Source organism: Chelonia mydas, chromosome 1 (genome assembly GCF_015237465.2).
Source record: "Chelonia mydas isolate rCheMyd1 chromosome 1, rCheMyd1.pri.v2, whole genome shotgun sequence".
Classification (NCBI taxonomy): domain Eukaryota; kingdom Metazoa; phylum Chordata; order Testudines; family Cheloniidae; genus Chelonia; species Chelonia mydas.
Genome location: NC_057849.1, coordinates 343211463 through 343233673, shown reverse-complemented (window position 1 = coordinate 343233673; position 22211 = coordinate 343211463). Strand labels below are relative to the sequence as shown.

At 61.4% G+C, this 22211-nt stretch overlaps 1 long non-coding RNA gene across 1 annotated transcript; it reads left to right on the top strand.

The window, feature by feature from the left end:
- Positions 1 to 18278: 18278 nt before the first annotated feature.
- LOC122462429 lies at positions 18279 to 21872 on the top strand. The gene is made up of 3 exons (XR_006284968.1): positions 18279 to 18363; positions 21571 to 21677; positions 21791 to 21872. It is a non-coding gene; the product is annotated as an uncharacterized LOC122462429 (long non-coding RNA).
- Positions 21873 to 22211: the final 339 nt, after the last annotated feature.

Genomic DNA, 22211 nt, shown 5'->3' with positions numbered 1-22211 from the left:
GCGTGATATCTCTTGCTTAAATAGAAAGTCTGATGCGACAGCCATGTTTGTTGCATGAACTGTATTGTGTCTCCAGCATTCTTAACAGCCTCATTAAGTACATCTAAAATGGGCTTTGACAGTGACTGGCTTACAGGGCATTCTGCATGTCTATCCAGTCCAGAGGCTTGGTGTTTTGCAGCTTTTCACACAGTTTGTCCGCATTGGCTTTGCTGATCAGTCTGGCAAACCAAGCTCCTCCACTTTTACCAGCGGGAAGCTTTCCTTCTTCCTAAGCTTTTTGGCCAGAGATGTACCAGGAGCTATCTTTTGTGACATCCATAAATGGGAAAAGTTTGACCGACAAACACTGGGAACTGCCTTTAGGTTGTGGAGACCCTGTTTTGTCAGTAGGTCACTGTATTTGTGCTTTGGGCAGTTTGGGTGTAAATACACCATTTGAACCTTCAGATGAGGGGTTGGTATATTCTTGGTTCTTGGTATGTTCTTCATCTTGGTTGGAGGGGTGAGGGCGGAGTTCAAGGGGGGGGTGCAGGGAAATCGCTGGTCCCAGGGGAGATCCCTGGCCTGGGCCTTTCCAGTCACTAACCAACGGGGAGACGCTGTTTGCTTACCTGTGCACATGGTCCGCAGCGCAGGAGATGGGCCCAGGCTGGCGGCAGCTGAGCCAGGCTGGCAGGGGCGTTGGGATGGGTGTCTCTTCTGGCACGGGGCAGGGGCGAGAGGTTGGCCAGGCCTGGGGGAGCAGAGAGACTGCTGGTCAGAGCATGAGGGACGGCATGTGCGAGCCAGCAGCTGGGGGGTGATTGAGGAGCCTCTCTCCTTCCCCTCACAACACAGCGCCGGCCCCGTCACCCCCAGCCTCCCGCTGCTGAGGCTGTGTGTGTGATAACCCTGGACTGAGCTGAGGGCGGAACTCCGTTAGCTGGCAGCAGTAGTGAGCTCTTATCCTCCCATGGCCCAGCCGCTAGGGGAGGAGATGGTGCACCCGGGGCTACTGCAGGTTCCACGTGAAGACTGCTAGTGCGGCAGGGGCCCCCGGCGTAATAACGGACAGGAGCAGCAGGAGGCTCTGGAGCTAGCAGCATCAGCCTGAGCAGTTCTTGCCCTTTTGCCCCCTCTCCCACATCCTGCAGGGAGCGGCTTCCCCTGCGGGGCGAAGGCCACTGCCTGGCGGCGGTGCCCCCTGCAGCGTGGTAGCCAGGTCTGAGGGCAGGGAACGGCGTGGAGCAGATTCCCGGGCTGCCAGGGACCCAGCAGGCCTGGCCAAGCAGCTGGCAGGGACGTGCAGTGTGTCAGCAGCAGCCAGGCTGGGGGCCACGGGCCTGCCCTCCCCCTCCGCCCCCGCACGTGGCTCGCTAATCGCGGCTCCGCTCGGCCAGCACCTCGGCTTCAGCCACCTCGCAAAGCACAGGATGATCCCAATTAGAAAGCGCCCAGGGCGCGGGGCCAATTGGATCATTCAATTGGCTGAACGGTCTCACACCTCGATTTAGAGTGGAGAGACATTGTCTGCCGGGCACGGGAAGGTTCCCGCAGGTGTTTGCAGGGGGGCGGGTTCCTGTGGGGGTAGGTCCCACAGGGGGAGGTTCCTGTCCGGGGGAAGGGCAGGTACCTGTGGGAGTAGGTTTCGATCCGTCCGGGGGTAGGTTCCACGGGGGGTAGGTTCTCACAGGGGTAGGTTCCCATGGGGGCAGGTTTTCACAGGCAGGTTCTTAGGGGGCATGTTCCTGCTGGTTCCAAGGGGGCAGGTTCCATTGGGGGCAGGTTCCCGAGGGGGCAGGTTCTTGGGGGGGTGGTACCCATGGGAATAGGTTCCCGCAGGTGCAGGTTCCCACAGGGGCAGGTTCGCAAGGGCGCTTCCAGGTTTCAGGTTCCCACGGGGGCAGGTTCCAGGGGGGCAGGTTCCTGTGGGGGCACAGAGCATGTTCCCGCAGGCTCTTCTATGGGGGCAGGTTCCCACGGGGTCAGGTTCCCAGAGGCAGGTTCTCCTGGACGCTTCATGGGGGGCAGATTCACGGGGTCAGGCGTGGGCCTTTCCAGGGGGCAAGTTCCCAGGGAGCAGGTTCCCGTGGGCACTTCCAGGGGAGCAGGTTCCCAGGGGGCAGCTCCCATGGGCCTTCCACTGCCTCTGCTCTGGCAGGGGAGGAAAGGATTGTTCCTGAGCTGCCCCAGTGCACCCAGGTGCCAGGCACGGCGCTGTGGCCATTGAAGCTGGAGGGCCCACGGCGGGGAGAGAGCCGTGCCTCTGCCTGAAGCACCGACCTGCATTCATACGAACATAAGAACGGCCAGACTGGGCCAGACCAAAGGTCCATCCAGCCCAGTGTCCTGTCTGCCGACAGTGGCCAGTGCCAGGTGCCCCAGAGGGAATGAACAGAACAGGGAATCAGCAAGTGATTCATCTCCCATCGCCCATTCCCAGCTTCTGGCAAACAGAGGCGAGGGACACCATCCCTGCTCATCCTGGCTAATAGCCATCGATGGACCTACCCTCCATGAATTTATCCAGTTCTTTTTTTAACCCTGTTATAGTCTTGGCCTTCACAATATCCTCTGGCAAGGAATTCCACAGGTTGACTGAGTTGTGTGAAGAAGTACTTCCTTTTGTTTGTTTTAAACCTGCTGTCTATTAATTTCATTTGGTGACCCCTGGTTCTTGTGTTATGAAAAGGAGTAAATAACACTCCCTTATTTACTTTCTCCACATCAGTCATGATTTTATAGCTCTCACCCATATCCCCCCGTAGTCGTCTCTTTTTCAAGCTGAAAAGTCCCAGTCTTATTAATCTCTCTTCATACCGAAGCTGTTTCAGACCCCTAATCATTTTTGTTGCCCTTCTCTGCATCTTTTCCAATTCCAGTCGATCTTTTCTGAGATGGGGCAACCACATCTGCACGCAGGATTCAAGATGTGGGCGAACCATGGATTTATAGAGAGGCAACATGATATTTTCTGTCTTATTCCCTATCCCTTTCTTAATGAATCCCAACACTGTGTTCGCTTTTTTGACAGCCGCTGCCCATTGAGTGGATGTTTTCAGAGAACTAGCCACAGTGACTCCAAGATCTTTTTGGAGTGGTAACAGCTAATTTAGACCCCATCATTTTGCATGTATAGTTGGGATTATGTTTTCCAATGTGCATTTCTTTGCATCAACATTGACTTTCCTCTGCCATTTTGTTGCCCGGTCACCCAGGTTTGTGAGATCTCTTTGTAGCTCTTTGCAGTCAGCTTTGGACTTAACTATCTTGAGCAGTTTAGTGTCATCCGCAAACTTTGCCACCTCACTGTTTACCCCTTTTTCCAGATCATTTATGAATGTGTTGAACAGTTCCTGGCTGTGCCGATGGCTCACTGGGTGACCTCAGGCAAGTCATTTCGCCTCACTCTGCCTCAGTTTCCCCAGCTGGGCTAATCACACAGGTCTGGGCAGGGCCTGCAGCCTTCTGGGATGGGTGTGGCTGGGGTGAGCCCCGGGGCTAAGAGACAGGTGCAAGGTGGCTGCAGTCTGAACAGTCACTTGGAAGATCGTGGCACGTCAAAGTGACCCCGCCGTCCTTTTCCTGCTGCTGGGGCTGCACCCCAGGACCCAGATTCAAGCCCCTCTCCCTTGAGCTGCAGAAGCGAGGTCACTAGCCGAGACAAAGTAGCAGGCTGTTACCCGACACGCCCACCTGTCCCGCCAGGCCCCTGTGGGGTGCATGGCCCCCCGGCATGGACAAGGGGAACTTAGTGGGTCAGGGTCAGCCTGGGGTAAGTGGGTGCAGATCTCCCCCTCCCCCTGCTCTGCATGTGGCCTTGTGCGTTCAAACAGACCCGCTGCAGGGGAGTGTGGCTGGTGGCGGGTGCAGGGAGGGGCAGGTGTGGGCAGGTGATCTGGAGCTAGGAGATGGGCATTCCCCAGATGAAGTGGGGGCTAAGAGCGACCAGGGCTCTGGGGTGCGGGGGGGTGAGGGCTGGTGAGTGCGGCCGGAGCCATTGCTCTGACACACACGTGTGTGTAGCTGGCAGGGGCACAAGCCGCACGCATAAGGGACAGGTGGTGGGCCAGGTACTGGGAGGGGCGACCCGGCGTTCCTGGCACAGTCCGGCGTGGCCCTGTCTGAGACGATGACAGGAAAACCCTGAAGGGGGGGAATAAATACACCCACCCCAGCCTGGCACACGAAGGGCCTTTGGGTCCAGCAGTGCCCGCAGAGGCTGCTGTGGGTGCCAGGGGCTGGCAGAGCGAGTAGGACTCTCACTGCTCCTGGAAGACCACCAGGGCCAGCCACTCGGCTGCCTGAGAATAGCACCACGGGTGGATCCAGGTGCTGCTTGCAAGGGAGTGGAGCCCCTTGATCCCTGTCCATCTGCAGGAGCCAGGAGCAGGTGGGGCTGGCTCTGGGCATGGGGGGTCCGTGAGCCCCAGTCATTGTTTGGTGGTGAGCAGAGAGGTGGGGGGTGCAGGTGGGACCACACTAGGCTGGGATCGTGTCAGTTCTCCTGAGCGCGGCAGGCTGGGGTGTGATTGGTCCTTCGCTGGATGGCCACTAAGTGAAACAAGCCCCGTGTCGGGTGACGCACTAGGGGTCTCGCCACTCCTGAGTCCGCACTGACCCCAGCGCCCCAGCGTGGCTGCAGGGGGCGCTCTGCTGAAAGGAGGTGCCCTCTTTCCACTGCACCATACCCCCAGGCCATGGGCATTCCTGGGTATAAAGATCTGGGACGTTTTTTAGCGAGAGTTGGGGGGAAGCCCCAGTGTCCTTTCCAGATGCCAACCCAGCTAATTAAATTCCACCTAAATAAAATCCTGGTGGCTTAAACTGGGGCTGGTTCCTGGCACAAAGAGATTGAAGTGGTGCTGTCCACTGCCAGGCAGCTGCTTCTCCCTCTCCAGAGGTGGCTGCATGGCTGTGGTGGGGGAACTGACTTTATCCCAATGTGACAATGAATATGTCTCTGCATTTCTCTAGCCCCTTGCTGTGCAGGATCTCAAAACGCTGAGACATAAGACTCGCAAAGCTCCTGCCAGGTGGGTCAGTAGCGCTATCCCCATATATACAGGTGGGGAAACTGAGGCACAGTGAGGGGGAAGGGGCTTGCTCAAGTGAGTCAGTGGCAGAGACAGGAATAGAGCCCGGGGGCTCGGACTCCCAGTCCTATGCGGAGCTGGATGTGTGATGTGCTTGTGTGGACGTGTTCACCCTGTGACCCAGCTGGGGGACCCACAGCATCTGTCTGTGTCCGGCAGCCTCAGCGCAGAATCTCCCTGCAGCGGCATCCCGGCCTGTCTGTGCCATGCAGGTGCCCCGGCTAACGGTCCAGGGGGGTGAGCCGGGTGCTGGGGCCGGGAGTTTGAATCTGCCTGGACACCAGTTAGCTGGCATAGGGTACAGCAGGGTACACGGGCAGAGTAGCTGGTTCCTGAACAGGGTTTGAAGTACGTTAGCTGGTGCCCAGGGGAGGGGGGCAGCTCGAGTCAGAGGGATCACTGGAGCATCAGCCAGGCCTGGGCCTGTGGGGCTGGGGATGTCCACATACTGACGGGGTCTCTTGTCTTTTACCCCTCCAGGGGACTGGCCCCCAGCCGCCTCCCCGCTCCAGCTCTGTGTGTCAGGACAGAGCGCCTGGGCACTGGGGCGGTGAACTATGCCTCCGCCCACCTGTGGAGTTCTCCTCCTGGCCATCAGCATGTCCTTCCACCTCACCACAGGTAGGCTGGCCTTCGGGGCAGGGCTGACATGCCAGGAGAGGGGCCCCCCCGCCAACCACCCTCTCCAGGATAAGCCATGCTGTGTTGCCAGCAGGGGCACAGCCACCAGGCCAGGCTCCTCCCCGGGACACGAGGGGGTCGTGCCAACAATCGCCCCCCCGATCTGCTGCCAAGGATTCCACAGCTTTCTACGACGCCCTCCTTTTTGCTCTCCCACACACGGGCAACTCGCTCGTACCCGGCACGTGCCACCTCCCCGTGTCCCTCGCCTCCTCTCGGGTGCCTGCCAGGGCATGGCGAGGGAGGCAGCTAACGGGTGTCCGTGGAGAGAAGTCCCTGTTCCCTAGGGAGGGAGGGGCACTGGCCCCCGGAAAGGGGACTCGGGCGGAGGGTGGTACCATTGGTCCAGAGACGGGTGGCACACCAGCATGGGGCTGAGTCCTGGCCAGAGAGGGCAATGAGCTCCCTGCTGCCTTCCAGTGAGTCTGGCCCGCACCAGCCGAGCCAGGCTGCTGGACGCGCTGGCTGGCGCGATGTGGATTGGCGCCATATGGACGTCCTGGGGGCTCGGGGACCGGCCGAGGGCCGATTGCTCTTTGCTGGGGACCCTGGCAGCTCCGCACCACAGATATCAGGTGGGCTGCAGACCCCTCCCTGGGGCCTGACCCCTCTGCCCTCGCCCAGGCCTAGGGACCCAAGTGGCTGGAATTTGCCATCAGAACCAGCCGGTCCCTGCAGAGGGCGATTCGGGCCCGCAAGGCCCGTGGCACAAGGAGCCCGTCCCACTTCCCCTGCAGGCTGCCCCATCCTCCGTGGACCCCCACGGCCTTCCCTGCATTAACGCCCGCCCCACCGCCGGGCAGGGAGCTGCGGCCCCTTCCCCACGGCCAGGAGCTGGGCTGGCCCCCCTCCCGCCCCTTTGCCAGGCTGGGCTGGGCGCCGCAGGCTCTGACCTGCTCTCCTCCACGCCCAGCTGTGGCCGACCAGTGCAGCGGGGGCAGCAACGTCTTCACGGAGCTGCAGGAGAACAGCCCCCACGGCACCTTTGTGGCCAACCTGACGGTCTTCGGGGAGCCCGAGAGCGGCAGCCTCCAGCTGGGACTCAGTGGCACCGACGCCGGGTGGTTCTACCTGGAGGGGAAAACCGTGCGGCTGAGCGTCTCGCCAGGGGCGTCGCTGGACAGAGAGGTGGGGGGCGCTGCTGCTGCTGGTGACTCTTCTTCCATAGCTGCCCCCTCCAGGGGAGACCCCCAACCCCCTGCAGGATCCTCCCGGTGGCATCAGCTCCTCCTGGGAGGGCTAGCCCCTGGGAGGGTACTGCCAGTCCAGCGGGGCTCGTGCCCTTTCGGCTCCTCTGGTGGAGCCGCTGGTACCACCAGCCCCCGGGGGTGCCCGTCCAGAGGGGGGCACCACGTTGGGCTGCCAGCTGCTGAACCCCAGGGATTGCCTGAGCCCAGGTGCCACAGGGCCCCTTGCCCTCGCTGAAGATGGCTCTCCGCCAGCGCTCCCCCTCCGATGGTGCGACCGCCCCCAGGCTGCCCTGTGGGGTGGGGAGAGCTGTGCCGAGCTGGCTTGTGACAGCACCAATCCCCCACCCCCAACACCAAAGTGGTCACCCCTCCTGGCCTGGGGAGCCCCAGCCCCAGTGCTCCTGCCACCATGGCCCTGGCAAGATGCCCTCAGGCTGATCCTCCTCCAAGGCATGTCTCTGTTTGGCCTGGGCCCTGCCAGGCAGGATGGCTGCCGGGGCAGTGCCCAGGAGCTCAAAGGGCTCCTGGGGGGGCACAGAGACATCCAGCCGCTGGGCTGGCCCCCTGGGCACCGGCCTCGCCCCAGGGACTCCAGGTTCATGCCCCAGCCCAGGAACATATCGGGGGGGGGGGTGTCCCTGGAGTGCGCCTGGGAATGGGAACATAACAGCTCCGCTTCAGGAATGGGGCAGAGCTGGGGTGGCACCATCCCCGCCAGGGTGTCCCGCTGCCTGTCCACGGGCTGCCTGTGCCCGGGGCGTCCACCGCCTGGGCCTGGAGGGGTGATGCCCCCACCTGACTGTCCCTCCGCCTGTGCCTAGACCAGCAGACGTGCTGAGGGGCTCGGCCCCAGCTGCCCCAGGCGGCTGGCTCGTGCCCTCTGGGCCTGTGCGGAGCTGTGGCTGGTGCCGGGGCCTTGTGGGTGCCCCCGGCTCGGCAGGGCGGTGAGCAGCCTCTGGCCGTGGGGTGGGCAGGGTGTATGGGGTGGGCGGGGGCAGCTGGCGCATGGTTTCCAAGGTCCCTGCACCTCCTGTGTCTTGCAGGCGCTGGAGTCCCCTGTCCTGATGATGGCGCTCACCTGCTCAGAGGACGGCTTCTCTCCGGTACGGACTCCCCCCAGCGGGGGCGGGGGGCAGCCAAGGGGACAGGGCACTAGCCTGGGACTCGGGAGACCCGGCTTCACGTCCCCGCTCTACAGCAGACACCATAGGGTGGCCCCTGGGCAAGTCACTCAGCCTGGCTGTGCCTCAGTTCCCATCTGCCCTGCCTGCCAGGCGTGTGTGAGGCCCACGGGTTATGGGAACGGGGTCAGATCGACAGGCCAGCGCTGCTGCCAGTGGGCTCCTCCAGCCCAGCCTCTGCCAGCAGGGGGCGCTGTGCGGAGCGGGGCAGGAGCTCTGGCTGTGGGGGGAACTCCCGGCTGCTCCAGTCCCAGTCTCTCCCAGCAGGGTGCGCTGTGCGGAGTGGGGCAGGAGCTCTGGCTGTGGGGGGAGCTCCCGGCTGCTCCAGTCCCAGTCTCTCCCAGCAGGGGGCGCTGTGTGGAGCGGGGCAGGAGCTCTGGCTGTGGGGGGAGCTCCCGGCTGCTCCAGTCCCAGTCTCTCCCAGCAGGGTGCGCTGTGCGGAGTGGGGCAGGAGCTCTGGCTGTGGGGGGAGCTCCCGGCTGCTCCAGTCCCAGTCTCTCCCAGCAGGGGGCGCTGTGTGGAGCGGGGCAGGAGCTCTGGCTGTGGGGGGAGCTCCCGGCTGCTCCAGTCCCAGTCTCTCCCAGCAGGGGGCGCTGTGTGGAGCGGGGCAGGAGCTCTGGCTGTGGGGGGAACTCCCGGCTGCTCCAGTCCCAGTCTCTCCCAGCAGAGGGCGCTGTGCGGAGCAGGGCAGGAGCTCTGGCTGTGGGGGGAGGTCCCGGCTCCTCCAGCCCAGTCTCTCCCAGCAGGGGGCGCTGTGCGGAGAGGGGCAAGAGCTCTGGCTGTGGGGGGAGCTCCCGGCTGCTCCAGTCCCAGTCTCTCCCAGCAGGGGGCGCTGTGCGGAGAGGGGCAAGAGCTCTGGCTGTGGGGGGAGCTCCCGGCTGCTCCAGTCCCAGTCTCTCCCAGCAGGGGGTGCTGTGCGGAGAGGGGCAGGAGCTCTGGCTGTGGGGGGAGCTCCCGGCTGCTCCAGTCCCAGTCTCTCCCAGCAGGGGGTGCTGTGCGGAGCAGGGCAGGAGCACTGGCTGGGGTTCCCCGATGGCACATACAGGGTTCTGGCTATGGGGCTTTACCCTCTGAGGTGCGTCCGTCTCTTGGCCCCTTGGAAGCCATCTGTCCCCTGGGGGGCCCTGGCACCCATCTCCCGGGCCCTGGGCCCTCTCCCCCCAGGTCGAGTACAGGATCATCGTCCAGGTGCTGAATGAGAACGACAACAAACCCCGGTTCCTGGAGGACTCCGTCCTGGCCCAGAACATCAGTGAGGTACGGGGCGGGGGGCCCGGGTGGGATTCCTGCCTGGCCCAGCCTGGGGGAGAGCTGGGCCTCGGGTCCTGTGTTCCCAGGCCAGTCCCTGAGCATTGGGGCCAGGGCAGGGGAGGGATGGAGCCGCTCAGTCTAAGGGCCCAGAGCCAAGGGGGATGGGCTGGTGGGGGCATGGGGAGGAGGGCTGGGCAGGAGGGGAGGAGTGGTCACGAAAGTGGTGACCGGGTGGCATGGACTTGCCTGCAGGGGGGTGGGGCAGGTGTGGGGTGCAGCTGGGAGGCAGGCTGGCCAAGCCCAGCCCCTCCAGCATGGTGCCCCATTGAGCTGGTGCTCTGGGGCCCCTAACCCAGCGCTGCCCCCTCTGCAGCTGGCGGCGGTGCACTCGGTGGTGTTCACCACCCGGGCGGAGGACAAGGATGGAGACACCCTCATGTATGTGATTGACAGCACCTCGGTAAGTCCCGCCCCCTCGCCCCGGCGCGGGGAAAAGGGGTGTCATGGCAGCCAAGCCGGCAATGAGCGGCGTGCACGGAGATGCAATACCCATTGTTCGGCACTAGGGGGAGCCGGGCAGTGGGGCAGCTCTGGCTTCACAGGGGGCAGCATGGGGCAGCTCTACGCACCAAGCAGCCCCTCTGGCCCCTGAAGAAGGGGCAGGCACCTGGCCCTCTTGGCGCGTCCCCAGCAGGGGCTGGATCAGCCAAGCCAGCGCCCTCCCAGGCCAGCACTGGCCCCTTGGGGCACTGCACTGGCCTCCCACAGCCCCTAGCCTCTGGGCTGAGCCAGCTCTGCGCACGGCGGGCACGGGCACCGGGACGCTCCCTTCCTGAAGGTCACGCGGTGGCTCTGCCCTCACCCCGTGGCCAGGCCAGGGGAGCTGAGCTGAGCCGGCCTGAGCGGACCCTGGAGTGGGCGTGGATTATCCAGGGGCGCGAGGACGCCAGACTGGGGGCGTAGGCGGGCAGAGATCAGGGCTGCATGTGTCATGCGGAGGGGGAGGATGTGCAGGGCTGGGGGAAGTGGCGTTCAGGGTGGGCAGGGATCCCTGCACGATCCCGTGTGGCTGTCTGACCTTGTCTGCTGGCCAAGAGGCGGGCAGCACCATGCCAACCTGACTCAGGGGCTCCGTTCCTCCGGCCGGGCACTCAGTGTCATCCCCGCTTTGCCACCCAGGCCGATGGCAAATACTTCCGGATCGACCTGCCCAACAGTGGGAAGATCGTGCTGGCCAAAGCGCTGGATTTCGAGACCAAACACCACCTGGAGTTCGTGGTCCACGCCGTGGTAAGGGGGTGCCGTGGGGAAGGGTGGGTGGCTCTGGATCCCTGAGGCTTCGCTCTTGCCCATTCCCCCAGGCAGAGGCCCCACTCCCTCTGCCCATGTGGGCTGGCATCATGGCCTGTCATCGTGGTATCTGCGGGCACGTCACATGTTCTCTCCTCTCTCAGAGCCAGAGGGGGCCAGCCCAGGGGGCAGCCTGCCAAGGGGCTATACCCAGGTGACCCTGGCCAGAGAGGTGGGGTTTGGCCTAGAGATGCGAAGGCCCAGGCTCAACGTTGGCTTTTCCATAGTCAGTGCTGTGGGACTCACCTGTGGAACTCCCTGCTGCAGTGTTGGGTTGTTGGATTGTACCAAGGACTGGGTAAGCCCATGTCCAAAGCATTCTAGATGTACCCCTGAAAGCAGGGCAATCAGCTCTCCTGCTTCAGGGCACCACTGGACTGGCAAGAGATTCACAAGGAGTTCCCAGGTGCTTCTGCCCCCTGCCCCCTGGGAAGAATGCTGCTCAGTCCGTGCTGTTATTAGGGGAGTTTCCCCCTCCTCAAAGCATCGTGCATTGGTTGCTGCTGAAGCCCCGATACCAGGCACAATGGGCCTTCAGTCTGAGCTGGGGTGCCAGGGAGGGGGGGATACCGGGCTAGATGAGCCGTTGGTTTAGGAACATAGGAATTGCTAGACAGGGTCAGACTGGGGTCTATTGAATCCAGTCTCCTGTCTCGGAGTGGTCAGTAGCAGCTGATCCGGAGGAAGGCGCAGGGACCCTGCAGTGACAGTGAAGGGGCAAGATACCCGATGCCCCCTCCGATCCCCCAGTAGTGAGAGGCTGGTTAGGGCCCATCCACAACCCTTTAACTCCTCATGGTTACAACTCTGGATGTTCAAATTACCCCTGGCAATGTCTAGTCCCTGTTAATCCTGCTCAGCCGTGGGCCTCCATGACCTCTTGTGGTGGTGAGTTCCACAGGCCGACCTGGAGGTGTGTGTCCGTGTGCACGTTGCTTCTATTGCTAGAAAACGTGCCCCTTTCAGTGGGATTGCCCGTCCTCTTGCTCTTGTATTATCACAAGTGGGTCAGTAGCAGCGCCCCATCTCCCTGGTCTGCCCCATTCCTTGTGAACCCCTCCATCCCATCTAAGGTAACAGTGCCAGTCTCTTTGCGCCCTCCTCCTACGACCCCTCTCTGGGCAGCTCTCTGGGGATGGGGCCTCTGCAAATCTCTGTGGGGTGCCAGCCCGCTTTCTCCGTCCCGTCTGGGTCTCCTTCTGTCCCCATTTCCTTCCTCTCTATCTCGGGGTCTTTGGGGTCTTGGCTTGGCTCTAGTCTGCCCCATTTCTTCCTTCTCCAGGCCTTTGCTCCCGAGCCGTTTGGTTCTCCGGCGTTTCTCCCCTTCCTTAAAAGAAAAGGCACGAAACTCTGGCAAAGATCGGGGCGATGTCCTGGCCACCCCAAACCCTTCCACCTAAACAGGCTCCACATTTCCAGAGGCACCTCAGCCACTGGGCAGATTTCCCTTTCCTCCAGATACAGGTTAGCTTCACTTCCCCGCCCCGGCACCGTCCATCAGGGTTTCACCCAGTCTCTGCTAAGCGATGAGCGCCCCGCGCCTGGGGCCAGCAGCCCTCCTTTGTCTCCCCCCAGCTCTCATGGGGACCGGGGGCTTTCTTTGAACTGCTTCCCAAAGGTTTTCCCCCAGGCACTGAATTTGACAAGAGTCCAGTCCATCCGGGGCAGCCCCCTCAGGTGGCCTGCGTCCCCACACTGATCACAAACCATTGGACGGCCCGTGGGCAGGGTCTCCTTCTCTCCTCTCTCTCCTGCCGCCTTATAACTGGCGCTTCCCTGCCTTTCCTCCCCGGGCCGTGTCCTGTAAATGGCCATGTCGTTGTACCAGGGTCACCAGCCTCCGGGAACTCCTCCGGGAGTTTAACGGCTGCTTCCAGGTAGGCACCTCCGCACCTGGGCCCTAGGGACATCGGGGAGGCCGTGCAACAGCTGATCTGTGATCTCCCCAAGTCCTGGGTCCTCTGGCCTCAGCCACCCAGCGGCCCAATCCTGTAACTTTTGTGCCCGGGCCCTTGGTCGCGTCCCCTCCGACCACCTCGCTTCTGGAACCTCCTGCCTGGATCGTTCTGCTGCCAGACCCAGCCCGTCCAAACCGGCTGCAGTTAGAGTATCCTCATCCACGGCTTATTCGTCGCTCAGTGCCGGAATAGCGGCTTGAGTTCTCCGGAGAGGCAGGGAGCCGTGTGGAGGGCCCAGCCCCTCTTTTCCCAGCCTCTCTTTTCCCAGCCTGCTCCCGAAGCCCCTTCTCAAATGTTCACCCCAAAGCTCCGGGGTCATCCGCTTGGCCCACTTTCCCAGCCCCATGCTCACCACCCGGTCATCGCTCCCAGGCGGGGGACCTGCCGGCTTCGCCAAGCGCTGTTCCTGCGTCTGCAAGGGATGGCTGTAGGCTCCCTTGTTGGGCTGCTGGCCTGGCGGAGAGGGCCTGTCTCTCCACGCGTTGAAACTCTTGGAGGCTTTTTTCTGGTAACTCCTTTTGCTGCTCCATCACCCAGCTCGGGCGCCCCTTTACGCTGCTCGGGTCACTGGGCCTCCTTGTTGGCTCCCCTCTCCGGGCCTTTGCCTACACCGGAGTGGGAAATCCCAGCCAAGCCCCGCAGGGTCCCAGCACACTCCGCACCCTGGGCATCTCTGTGCCAGCAGCCCTCACGAGCGCTTCCCGAAGTTCACCACCCTGTGGGCTCTGTAGTGTCTTATGCAGCTGTGAGTCCCAGCACCATCCGGCTTTTCCCAAGCTTCAGTGCCCCCCCAAGGAGAGAGCGTGGGGAGACCCAAAGTTTCTTTATTGACCTTCCTTCCAGCCCCCCCTTTCGGTCTGCCATTTAACCATCTCCTCGTTAGCTGGCTAACCACCCAGTCCTAATTAATTATCTCCCAATTTGGCCCATGCTTCGGAAGTGCAGAGCAGTGAGCCAACCCTCGGCTATCCCCGCGTGCTCTAAAAGCTACCTAGACCACGCTAACAGAGTGCTGCTTGACACGGGACACTGAGATCAGTGTGTGGGAAGGTGTGAGACAGAGAGATCAGGGTCTTTGTGTGTGTGCGTGTGTGTGTGAGAGAGAGAGAGAGATTGGTACATGTGAGTGTGATAGACTCACAGATCAGTGAGACACACGTATACAAATCGGTGTGTGTGTGTGTGTGAGAGAGAGGCATAGAGAAATCAGTGTGAAATGTGAGTGTGAGAGATGCACAGAGACCAGTGTGTGATGTGTATGGGTGTGAGAAAGAGGCAAGTGTGTGAGTGTGATAAACAAAGAGATCAGCGTGTGACAGAGATCTGTGGGGTTTATGACAGAGATCAGCGTGTAACAGAGATCTGGGGTGGGTGTGACTGAAATCAGCATGTGATAGAAAGCTGTGGGGTGTGTGACAGATCAATGTGTGACAGAGATTTGGGGGGGGGTGACCGAGATCAGCATGTGACAGAGATCTGTGGGGTGTGTGACGGAGATCAGCATGTGATGGAGATTTGGGGTGGGCGTGACAGAGATCAGCGTGTGACAGAGATCTGTGGGGTGTGTGACCGAGATCAATGTGTGACAGAGATCAGTATGCGAGTGTGAGACACACAGATCAGTGGGTGTGTGGTTTCCATTCCCCATTGTTGCCAGTTTCCCCACTTGCCCTGCTGGGATCTGTCCCTGCCCGGCTCGAGCTCTCTGTTTCTCCTGCCTCTGTAGCAGATCCTGTGCCTCACTAAGCCAGTCTTCCCCTGGCTAATTGGGAGCGACGTGATCTTGTCAGCTCCCCTTTCAATGTGAATGTCCTAAATCCCCATTTTTAATTTCCCTAATAGGGCTAAAGCTGAGCGGCACCTTGCTGCTGGCCTGCCCCCTTCCAGCGCCACCCCTGCTCCACGCTGCCGGCCCCTTGCATTGACGATGGGTTGGGGAATAGGCTGGGGTTTTAGGGACTGCCGGCTCCCTTTCCTGGTCCATGCCCTGTGTGTGCCCCTGCCCCTGGGGCTGTGCCCCCTCCAGAGCATCCCCCTGCCTCCAGCACCTCACGCCCTGCTCCGTGCTGGGGATTTCTAGCTGCTCTCCAGATGGTAGGAAACGCAGCAGTGCCTGCTTAGCAGAACAAGCATTAGGCTACCAGAGCTTGCATCCCATCCCTTGGTTAGTTTCATCAGCAGGCCTTGCTTCCACCCGTGCAGCCCGCATCGACTTCAGGGCAAGCAGCAAAAGGAAACCCCCATGGGGCTGGTGGTTTCTTTTGCTCCTTCACGATGTAGGCTGCGTGGGCCTCCCGCTTGCATTTCACCCTCGCTACACCAGGAGCAGGAAGTCGTGTCTGCCCGGTGTTGGGGGAGGGGATCAGCTCTTTAACAAAGAGAGTTTTTCGCCTGACTGTTTGTCGGGCATTTGAGTTAAACGGGTGCTCAAGAGAACAACGTTGTTAAATAGGCTTCATGAAAAAAGGCCTTTCCCTCCATTCATCAGGTGTCTCTTCTGTCCTAACCGGCCAGATCCCCAGAGTCTCCCAGGGGCTGGATGCTGCAGTGTAAAAACCCAAGCGGCATGCCCCCCAGCAGAAAGAAACAAAGGGCATGGGCAGGGAGGCCTCGGGGTGCACCGGGGCAGAACGTGGCCCCCCCAGTGCATCAGAAAAGACAGGCAGCTCGTGTGAAGGGCCAGTGGCTTATTCCGAGTATGGAGCCCCCAATGGCCCGGCTAATCCACCAAGCAGCCTGTTAGGGCAGCAGACCTGGTAAAAGGATGGTGGGTTTGGGACAGTCCTGGAAGGCAATAGGCAGTGCCGAGATCGCAGGGTATTTTCCCACCTGTGTCCCCTGCCTGATCCACACTCGGCCCAGTCCAGCCTCTGGATCCATGCAGATGATTTCCCTATGCCCCGCACGAGGGGCAGTGGTGAGCTGGAGCCGGTTCGCACGGGTTCGCTAGAACCAGTTGTTAAATTTAGAAGCCCTTTTAGAACCGGCTGTTCCGCGAGGGAGAACCGGTTCTAAAAGGGCGTCTAAATTTAACTGGCCAAGAGTTGTGCCTTAGGTGCCGACTCCACGGGTTCTGGAGCACCCAAGGGGAAAATTTGGTGGGTGTAGAGCACCCACCGGCACCTCCCCGCCCCACCCCCGGCCCCAGCTCAGTTCCGCTCTGCCTCCGGCTCCTCCCCTGAACGCGCCGCCCGGCTCCGCTTCTCCGCCCCCCAGGCTTCCCGCGAATCAGCTGTTCACGCGGGAAGCTGGAGCAGGCTGAGACGCAGGCCGCGGCTTTCCGCTCAGGCCCAGGGAGGTGGAGGTGAGCTGGGAGGGGCGCAAGGAGGGCCGCCCACGCCGCAGCAGGTAACCGGGGTGGGGGGTGCGCAGGGGAATCGCTCCCCGCCCCAGCTCATCTCCGCCACCCTCGGCCTGAGCGGGAAGCTGCCGCCTGCTTCTCTGCCCTCCCCGGCTTCCCGCCGAACAGCTGATTCGTGGGGAACCGGCGGGGGGTGGGGGGCGCGGAGAAGCAGAGCGGGGCGATGCGTTCAGGGGAGGAGGAGGAGCGGAGGTGAGCTGGGGCCAGGTGCTGGGCGGGGAGCTGCCGGTGGGTGCTCTGCACCCACCAAATTTTCCCCGTGGGTGCTCCAGCCCTGGAGCACCCAGGGAGTCGGCATCTAAGGCGCCACTTTTGATGTGATCAGTGGGGGAGCAGTCGCTCCCCCTGCTCCCCCCCAGCTACGCTACCCCGCCCCTAGGAGCCAGAGGGACCTGCCAGATGCTTCCTGGGAGCTGCCCCAGGTAAGCACCTCCGGGACTCCCCACCTCGCCCCCCGGCTGGTCCCTCTGGCTCTTAAGGGTGGGGTGGGCACCCGCTATGGTGGCCCACGAGACCCTCCTGCCCGGTTCTGGGGGCAGTCAGGGGACAGGGGAGGGGGGTGGATGGGACAGGAGTCCTGGGGGGAGGGTCAAGGAACGCGGGGGGGGGGGGGCTTGGATGGGGCAGGAGTCCCGGGGGGCGGGGGTGGGCAACGACCCCCTCGTGGGGTGAGGAGGGAACCCGTTGTTAAGATTTTGGCAGCTCGTCACTGATGAGGGGTTCAGTGCTAACTGCCCCAGTGTGGACTCGGAGAGGGCTTGGGGGTGTCCTGGGGTCCCTGCTGCCTGAGCTACATGGTCTGAGGCTTTGGACAAGACTTCTCCATAGCTGAGCTCTTCGGGCTTCACAAACACCTGGTCTTTTGTGGGGGACAGTGCCATGCACCCCACACTGCTTGGGAATCTCCATGTGCCTGCTGCAGGAGAGCAGGCTGGGACAGTTTAATGATGTCCCCAGAGTCGGTGCTGGCCACGCCCATGATTTTATGGTGGGTCTTTGAGTGTTCTGGGCATTTCTTAAAGCCCCAGCTCCTGGAGTCCTGTGAAGCCAGGAGCATCACAGGTCCCATGAAACAGAAAAAGGGAGTTTCTACCCCAGATGGTTACGGATGGGAGACTAGAACACATGACCCCAGAATGCTCGGAAGCCAGAAGGCGAAGAAACGGGCCCGGAATTGATGATTTCTAAAATCTGATTTTGAATGCTCGCGGTCACGGTAACTCCATCTGGGATGGAGAGGCAGCTATGGGCAGGCCAGTATCCCCACATTCAGGCAGCATCAGCGATAACCGTCCTACCAGCATCCCCGTGACTACGTGGAGCTGGCCATCACTGTTTCTGTTCTTCCCCAGCAGGAGGCACCCTGCTCCCTGACGCCAGCCACTCTGGCTGCTGTGTCACAGCCCAGCCTCCCCTCGTGTCCATGAGATGGGACTTTCATTGGGGCAGGGCTATCGATTCTGCCAGGTGTGGATGTGGGCCCAAGGGACAGACAGGCTGACTGGGTAGATGGAGAGATGCTGTGGATGGGCAGACAGACAAATACCAAAGCTAGATCCGGCTGAGGGATGGGTAGAGAGAAGCTGTAGAGGGAGATTCTGGGCTAGGATGGGCCGATGGAGCAGGCAACACCCTGGACTGGGCCAGGTTTTGGCCCCCTGGCAGCCGGGGACCCTATTGATAGCCAGGCAGGTCAGATGGCCCCGGGAGGCAGCTAGACCGCGCTGATTGGCTGTCGTGGTTTGCTCCCCTCCCAGGAGATGAACACCAAGGAGAGGTACAACTCTTCCGCCAGGATCCGCGTCAACGTGCTGGACGGGGATGACCAGTACCCCCAGTTCCTGCCATGCAACTTCCTGTCGCACGATGGTGCCAGCGTGTGCGTCAGCCCCGTCTACACGACAAACGTCACCGAGCAGGAGGTCAAGGTAGGCACTGGGGGACTGGCCCAGCATGGGGGGTGGGATGGGGGATGGAGCCTCCGGTGCTGCTGGGCAGAACCTTTCCTACAGCCCCTGCCACCAGGTTTGCTGAGGCCAGCTGTGCCCTTGAAAGCGGGACTAGGACATGCCAGCATCAGAGCAAGGTGGACGGTCCAGGCCATCTCCAGGGGGAGTGGGGCATGCTGGGAGGACAGCCACACATGGCCTGGGGGGGGTGGAAGGGCTGTTTCGCTCCCAGCTCAGGGCACGGCCTCACCTGCCTTTCTGGGTCTCCTCCAGGTGGGCCCTTTGCACTTCGTCCCCAGCTCGGTCTACGCGGAAGATGGGGACAGGGAGCTGAAGGCAGCCATTACCTACGCCATCCTTGCAGGTACGGGGGTGCTGTGGGGACACTGGGACGCACGCCTGTGCTGCCGGCACCAGAAGCGCCCCTCGTGGGGAGCCAGGGCTTGAACCCGGGGCCTGTGGCTCCAGGCTGCTCCGCGCGGAGAGCTAACGGAGCGCCTCCCTTTGCTGTAGCTATCCCTGAGCTGCAGGTAGAGCTTCAGGGTGGGGCGAACCACTAGAGCACCGTGCCCACGGACAGGGACAGGAAGACACACACGCACAGACATGCACACATGCATGTTCTCTGTGACACACCAGGGCACAATCCAGACAACGAGTAGCTGCATCACCCCTGCCCTCTAACCTGGGGTGCTCTTTACACCGCTTTGCTGCTGTGGCCTCCAGTCCTGCACTGCTCACGAACAGCCTCCCGCATGCAAGTCACTCCCAGTGATGTCTGTGCGTGATCAGCAGCCAGCCATAGCCCGGCTCTTACCAGCCTGGGTTCTCCTGCAGGGTGACCCAACACAGCTGCAGTCCTCAGATTTCCCCCAGAAATGTACGTCCTGTCCTGCCTGGCCCCCTCCTGGGCAGTCCAAGTTGAAATAAAGTTCGTCATTGAATTAATAAAAATGATATGCGTGTGTCCTGTTCCCCCAGACTCTTCAATTCAAACACACTGGATGAGATCAAACAAGTTTATTAGCTACAAAGAGAGATTTTCAGGGAGAACATAAAAACGAGACATGAGGCCTAAAATAAGAAATAAGAAATAAGGCATGAGGCATAAAAGCCAGAAATGGTTCCAAGAAAAATAAAGATAAAACACAACTGGAGCTGGACTTAACAAAATCTGTGAAATTCACAGCAAGGTTTTCTCACCGCATGCGTTAGCAGATTACTAGCCGATCTCTTCGGTCAGGACCCCTCCCCCGGTCTAACACTGCTCCCTCTGCCCTTCAGATGACGTGGAAGTAGTGGGCACAGAGAAAGAGAGGGGTGTTCTTGGGGTGTCTCCCCCTTTTTTTATAGTCCTTCCCCCATTTGAGAAGCTTCTCCAGCTGGGAGCCTGGCGACAGGCTGTCTGGGTGGACAAGACCCCCAAGCTATTTCTTTGCTAACATGTAGATTTTCTGCGAAAGGAATGGCCCATCAGCCTTGTTTACACCTGCTGAGGTGTGAGCTTGCCCTTTGTCTCTAAGGAACTGGTTTGGCCACTCCCCAGATATGGCACATGTGTTAGTAACACTACACAGTGGAACCTTATAACTTCAGTGTTGCCACACACATTTTACCGGGACGATAATGATCAGCAACTTATGAGTTTTCAAACGATACTGCACAAGGCATACTTTGTACCAAGCTTATTACAGCTCTGTGCAAGGGGTGAGTTCAGGGGTACAGTCAGACGCACAGTATGTCACAGACATGCACCCACAAATGTGAACAGACATGCACACACAGAGATGTACTCACATGCCATGTGCACTGGCCTGCATGCACACACACACGTGTGCAGATCTGCACAAATGCCCACAAACACGCACACAGCAACTCTGGCAGGAAATTAAACAGCTGGGCAGGAAGGGGCTAAGCGCAGGTGACAGCAGATGGAAACAGCAGGTGGGGATGGCAGGGACTCTTGGCCGTTAACCCCGGCCTGGATCACCCAGCCAGGCTGCATGGCTCTAAGGAGCGGGCTGAGCCTGTCTGGCTCCTTCCCCCCCACCCCCATTGCTGAGTGCATGGAAGCCCCAGTGAAGCCAAACCTTGCAGAACGGAGGCCAGCTAGATTCTCCTCCCTCCCCTTCCCCGGCCACTCCCTGCCTCCCGCAGCTCCTGCCACAATCCCCAGCTCCCCCTCCCCATCCCCCCCGTACTCTGCTCCACGGGCTTCCTGGCTCTGCTGGGCCTAGGCCCCGCTATCGAGGGTGGGAGAGCTGGATAGCGGGGAGGTGGGGCAGGAACACGCCCCAGCCCAACCCAGTCACCCCCCTGAAGGAAACTTCCCACACTAGTGCCCGCACCTGTCCCTGCAGATCCCCAGGAAACAGCCTCAGCCTGTTCCTGGGGCTTTTCCAGTCGGCAGCTGGCCAGCGACCTAAGGGTTAATTCAGCCCATTTGCCTACGTCACTGTGGCACATGCCACCTGGATGATTGGCTGCTGTTGGGAGCCCTCTGTAGCATGTTAAGGGGAAGCCGTTCCCCTGGGCTTCCTGGCTTCAGCGGGGTTGGCTCCGCTTGGCCGCATGTGGGGGGCCCCAGATTCTGGGGTACCCTGGAAACACCACCTCTTATTGCAGCGGGGCTGTGTGTGGACAGTCAGCACTGCTCCCCATGCGTCATTGGTCCTATCGCGCTAATGGTGAATCGGGATTCTCCTTTAACATAACCAGTAGGGTCCGGGGCTCTTAGGGGCGAGAGGAGCCAAGCGTTGTGCTCACTGTCGCTTTGAGAAGACACCCTCGTGGGGTCCCTGGAGCCTGCATGGCTGTGTCCCCAACGGGTCTCTGGCTCTGGGCAGCACGCCGGGTTCTTCCTCTGTCAGGGCATCGTCCCAGAGCTGGATGCCGAGTTAGTATCTGTGTCATGCCAGGATCCCCGAGCACAACAGAAACCTGAGCGCCAGCTTCAACCAGTGGGCAGTGGTGCTGAAAATGCCCCTGAGTCTTGGTAAGCCGGGGAGGCCAAGATGCTGGCCGATCGGTGCACTAGAGAGGGATGGATGGGATAGAGATTCCCAGCATGCACTGCAGCCCACTCTCCACTCCCGCATTCAGCTGCCTTGCTGAGGGTGACACACGGTGGCTTTGGGTGGCAACTATGTCCCATGGCTCTGGGTGGCACCCTGTGGCTCTGGGTGGCACCTTGTCCCGTGGCTCTGGGTGGCACCCTGTGGCTCTGGGTGGCACCTGTGTCCTGTAGCTCCTTGTGGCAGCCTGTGGCTCTGCGTGGCACCCTGTGGTTCTGGGTGGCACCTGTGTCCCATGGCTCTGTGTGGCACCCTGTGGCTCTGGGTGGCACCTGTGTCCTGTAGCTCTGTGTGGCAGCCTGTGGCTCTGCGTGGCACCTGTGTCCCGTGGCTCTGCGTGGCAGCCTGTGGCTATGGGTGGTATTTGTACCCTGTGGCTCTGAGCAGCCCCCGTGGCTCTAGGAAGCCAGGGTGCCTGGTGCACAGCACCCGTCTCAGGAGCATGCCGGGATCCAGAGCTGCCCCCTTCCTTGACCTCGTCTCCTCTCCCTCCTCAGGGACAGACCACGGCAGGTTCCACATAGACAATGTGACGGGCGCCATCACCATGCTGCGGCCCGCGGAGAGCCGGAGCCACACACCCGCGTTCAGCCTCAGCGTCATGGTAGGTCGGGCTGGGGCCGGGCTCTGGACTCGGGTGCCCACGGGGGCCTGAATAGGACAGTCTGGTCCTGAGACCTCAGCCTGCCCACCCCACCCACTCTGTGCCCTCCCTAGGCCGCGCAGATGAACGACGCCAACAAGTACGTGGTGACGGAGGTGCGGGTGAGGGTCCTGGCCGCCAATGTGCACCCGCCTCGCTTCAGCCGGCCCCACTACCAGGCCTTTGTGCGGGAGGAGCCCGGCCTGGCCGCGCTGGTGCTGACGTACAGCGGCCGGGTGCTGACGCTGCAGGCCGCCGACGCCGACTTCCCCGACGTGAGTCACACCAAGGCAGCCGCATCTACCCGCCCTCTCTCTCCTGCCCAGGGCCCGTGCCGCCTGCCCCTCTCCCCTGCCCACCGCCGGTGCCCCTTGCCCCTCCCCGCCCTGCCCAGGGCCCATGTCCTCTGCCCCCTCTCCCCAGCCCATGGCCTGTGCCCCCTACCCCCTCCCGGCCCTGGCCAAAGCCCGTGCCCTCTGCCCCCTCCCCGCCCTG